Here is a 5,230-nt window from a genome sequence, read left to right on the forward strand (position 1 = left end):
AGTTTGAATGGTTGACCAGATTGCATACATGTGGCCTCTTCATGTGGCTTGGATTTCCTCATGGCATATCAGTTCCAAATTTGTCACACTTCTTATAAAGCACTCAGGACTCTAAGAGAAAGTGTTCTAGTGATTAAGGCAAAAACTGTATGGCTTTTTAGGACAGCCTTACAAGTCCTATAATGTCATTTCCACTATAACATATTAGCTGAAGCAGTCACAAGCCCAATCAGCTTCAAGAGGAGGGGTTGCAGACCCCAGATCTCAATAAGAAGAAGGTTAAAGAGTTTGCAGCCATGTTTCAAAACTGCCCTAGACTTCAAGAGATCCAATCGATACAGTTAACCAATATAATGAATCCATTTCCCAAAATCCCCATTATGAATTCTCCGGCAAAAATCATCATAAATACATCCTTCAGTGTACCTGCCATGACTGCTGGTAGGCAATCTCTGTCTTCAGTACTCCACTGATGTGGAAATTAAGTGTTACAGATTTGTAAATACAAAGTTTTAATGTCCAATAAGTTTCTTTTTCCTGTACTTTGATATTTGCTGGCAAAGAAAAGAATGCCTCCGGTGTACTTCCAAAGTCTTAGTTATCTTTGGAAAAACCTCCCTCAGGATCCAGACTAGTGGATTTTCTGTATTTACAAAAACTTGGAGTCTTACACATAATATGTATCAGTAAGGTGAGTAGTAAAGATAAACTCTGACTATAAGGTGCTTGCTGCATGTGGTATTTAGAAAAATGTGCCTCTAAAATCTCTGACTTAAAAATAAAATAAAATAAAATAAAATCTCTGACTTAAGAGAGCCTGATTAGCTATGTAAAGGCAAATACAAAAGAAAATGAGAGGTTGAATTCTCCCTATCAAAAATAAGTTACGCCTGGCTCCCAGTTTCTATGGGAGACAGGAGCCTAACATTAGCCTGACTCTAAGTGGCAAAACTACCTCCTGTTGTAAATATAAAACTTTATTTTTCCTTTGTAGAAAGCCAATTAACTGACATAGATGGTCAACCCAGTTACGGGGTAAATTTGGGATAAACTACTTGTATCAAATAGTGCTGCAAAGTCTTCTCACTTGAGGACTAGTGATTGTTTACCTTGGGAGCATATGGGTCGTATCTGTGGCACCGTAAATAAGGGTGAGATTTCTTTCTGCTTTTGTAAGTTGCCATGAGGTACATCTGATTCTGGCTTAATTCTTATTTGATAATAAAGCTGTTTTCTTTCTCTATAACCTTTGTAGAGAGGTTTTCTGGGTTGGTAGGAGATTTTACTTTTAACAGCTGGCAAGCCAACGTTCCTTTGTTCTGAAACCCTTCTATGAGCAGCTCCCAGCCAGTGACTGAGTTGGGCCAAGATTCAATGGCAGGATCATTCCTGGGAGGCTGAGGACACCTCTGATGGGTACCATGGGCTCACAAACTCCCACAGGACTTCTTGAAACTCTCTTAGGACTGCACTGCTACCAAAGACCTACCTTCTTGCCTTCCTTCTCCCTCCGCAGGACTCAAACCTGCCTGTAGTAGAACATCTCTCATAGCCCTCTCCTGCTCCCTGCTTGATTTTCTATTCAGGCATTCCCCCTGCTGATTTGCTTGCTTCTCAGAGCAGCCAGACCGAATTCATATTTTCTAGATTGGCATTTAATGTTTCTAGCTTATAACTAAGGTGAATGAGTCAAAAATGTCTAAATATTAAAGGAAAAGAAAAACATTGTAAAAAAATCTGTAAAAATTGATCTCTAGTTTGTGTTTTAACAAACCAGGATTCAAATCCTAATGAATAGCTTTACATACAAATTATAAGCTGTGTCAGCAGCGGGTAATATGCTATCTTCCTTGAAAATCACTAGTCTGGATCCTGAGAGGTTTTTCCAAAGATAACTAAGACTTTGGAAGTATACTGGAGGCATTCTTTCCTTTGCCAGCAGATGTCAAAGTACAGGAAAAAGAAACTTATTGAACATTAAAGCTTTGTATTCACAAATCTGTAACACTTCATTTCCAAATCAGTGGAGTACTGAAGACAGAGATTGCCTACCAGCAGTCATGGCAGGCACAATGAAGAATGTATTTATGATGATTTTTGCCGGAGAATTCATAATAGGGATTTTGGGAAATGGATTCATTATATTGGTTAACTGTATCGATTGGATCAGGAGCTGGAAGTTCTTCCTGATTGACTTTATTCTTACCTGCTTAGCCATTTCCAGGATATTTCTGCTGTGCATAATAATGTTAGGCATAGGTCTAGATATAATTTGTAAGGAAATATGGTACAATGATAATCAACTGATAACCTTTGAAGTCCTCTGGACAGGATGCAATTATTTCTGCACAATCTGTACTGTGTGCCTCAGTGTCTTCTACTTCCTCAAGATAGCCAACTCTTCCAATCCCATTTTCTTCTGGCTAAAACGGAGAATTCACAGACTGCTTCTCATTATTGTCCTGGGAGCAGTCTTCTATTTCTGCTTGTCCCTGCTTTTGAAGGATATAGTATTTAAGAACATGATCAAAACCAAGGTAAACACTGAAAGCAATGTGACATTAAATTTCACAGCGAGAAAATATGATTTACTAACTTCTAATATATTCCTGAACATGCTATTCGTCATCCCCTTTGCAGTGTCTCTGGCTTCCTTTGTCCTTTTGATCCATTCCTTATGGAACCATACCAGGCGGATGAAGGGCATTGATTCTGGGGATCTTATCACAGAGGCCCATGTAAGAGCCATGAAGTTTATGATTTCATTCCTGCTCTTCTTCTTTATATACTATTTGAGCAATATTATAATATATTTTGCCTATGTTGTTCTGGATAGTCTGGTGGCAAAAATTTTTGCTAATATATTAGTATTTTCCTATCCTTCTGGCCATCCATTTCTTCTGATTTTATGGAACTGCAAATTGAAACAGGCTTCTCTCTATGTCCTGAGGAAGCTGAAGTGGTGCATGAATCTAAGGAAACCCGCATACATAAAGCATACCTGAAATTATTGTGATTTTTCTCAAGAATGAAGATCGTGACTAGAACTCCGCGTATACTTCTTTCATTTCTTTCAACTTCTTTTACTCTGTTCTGTGATAGGTATTGAACATTTTTGAAAATATCTGCTTAGAATAAGTTAAAAGATTTTGCTGTATTTCCCATCAGAATAATGATGATGTAATTAATAGTAAAATTAGAATGTATCACCAAGATAATGGGAATTTGATGAGACACGAACATAGACTTGGGAAGTCGGAAATTTACATGTGGCTAGATTACAACTGTAAAAAATTAAGTGTAGCAAGTCTCAGAGACAGAAAACCCCCAGAATTCATGAAATGAATATTCAAAAATTCTAAAACCTTATTACCTATGGCTGATAGCTAGCCATGATTTAAAACTGTATTTGGGAAAGAATGAGCTGGTATGACAATAAACTGGTATGACAAATTTTTGGCTACTATCTAGAATGTGTGCCTAAAAGTTCATTTGCAGAGCCCGTGAGAACATTACTATTTCTTAAACATATGCCAAAGCCAGTCTCAAATAAGTAAATGAATAAGAGAGAAAAACACATGACTTAGAAAATACAAGGTGTGCTCACTTTAGCAGCCCATATACAAAAAATTGGGATGATAGAGACATTAGTGTGGCCCCTGTGCAAGGTTGACCTGCAAATTCGTGAAGCATTCTGTATGTTTTTTACTTCTTTCATTTGTACCATTCTGCCATGGATCCAGGATAGTCAGAGGTGGCGATATGAAGAAAGACTCAGAGTCTCATTGAATTTGAATCTGAGGGACAGGGGACCGAGACTCAGACTTGGATACAAACCAGACTTGGACTTGGACCCCAAGGCTCTGTCCTCTCCAGTTTTTATTAAAAGACCTAACAGGTTGGCTATAGGAATGATTAACTTTGGGAAGCAGAAAAAAACATGTTTGCTTCAAAATGCAAAAGAATAGTCTATTGACTCAAGGAGGGGGGAGCAGAGGAGCTGTAGAACAAGGTGGTCAAGAGTCAGTGTGCCCACTCATGACCTCCCATATCCCCAGTGTGGCCAGGACTACGAGACTCAGTTCTCAGGCTCTGCAGCTGGTTCACCACACCATTCCTTCAAATAAAATAATTTGGTCCCTCTCTCTCAAAAAAAAAAAGAAAAAAAGAAAAAAGAAAAAGAAAAAGGCACTAAGTGTTGGGAACAGTAGAGGTTATTTTCTAGGTAAAAAATACAGAAAATACTTACAATACAGAATAGTTTTACATTTTTCTTATTCCTCAGGAATAGTGCCTGTTTTGGTACTAAGTATTACTCATTAATACTGGGTCATCAAGAATCTTGTGTTTTGACAGAGGTCACTTGCTTTCCCCCTCACCTCCACTAAATAAAACTTTATTTCACCTTTCTCTCTCATAGGTGTTTTAGATTTTAAACAAGAGGACTTAAGTTTACTGTTTTTTTTTTTTTTATGATTTTCTTTATTCATGAAAGACAGAGAGAGAGAGGCAGAGACACAGGCAGAGGGAGAAGCAGGCTTCTCACGGGAAGCCCGAAGTGGGACTTCGGGCTGGATCCTGGATGTGGGACTTCGAGCTGGATCCTGGAACTCTGGGATCATGCCTTGAGTCAAAGGCAGACACTCAACCACTGACCCACTCACGTATCCCTAAGCTTACTGTTGAATTTCCACTGGTGGGGGATCCCTGGGTGGCGCAGCGGTTTGGCGCCTGCCTTTGGCCCAGGGCGCGATCCTGGAGACCCGGGATCGAATCCCACATCGGGCTCCCGGTGCATGGAGCCTGCTTCTCCCTCTGCCTGTGTCTCTGCCTCTCTCTCTCTCACTGTGTGCCTATCATAAATAAATAAAAAAAAAAAAAAAAAAAAAGAATTTCCACTGGTGTATGGGAAAAAATGTATTTTTTTAAATGTTGTTTTAAAGGCCTATAGAATATATCATAGAAAAATAGAGTGGAAATGAATTTTTTTTATTGAGATGTAACTGACATATAACATTGTGTAAGTTTGAGGTACACAATGTGTTGATTGGATACACTTATATATTGCAATATGATTAGTACATAGCATTAGCTAATACCTGTACCATGTCGCATAATTATCATTTCTTTTTTGTTTTGAGAACAATTAAGATCTGATCTCTTAGCAACTTTGAAGTTTATCAATTATGATGATGACTATAATCACTATGTTGTGTATTAGACCTCTAGA

General features: G+C 38.4%; 1 non-coding gene across 1 annotated transcript; it reads left to right on the forward strand.

The window, feature by feature from the left end:
• Positions 1 to 3,599: 3,599 nt before the first annotated feature.
• Positions 3,600 to 3,704, forward strand: LOC140617779 (U6 spliceosomal RNA). The gene has a single exon (XR_012017944.1). It is a non-coding gene; the product is annotated as a U6 spliceosomal RNA (small nuclear RNA).
• The last annotated feature ends 1,526 nt before the right edge of the window (positions 3,705 to 5,230 follow it).

This window comes from Canis lupus, chromosome 25 (genome assembly GCF_048164855.1).
Source record: "Canis lupus baileyi chromosome 25, mCanLup2.hap1, whole genome shotgun sequence".
NCBI lineage: Eukaryota > Metazoa > Chordata > Mammalia > Carnivora > Canidae > Canis > Canis lupus.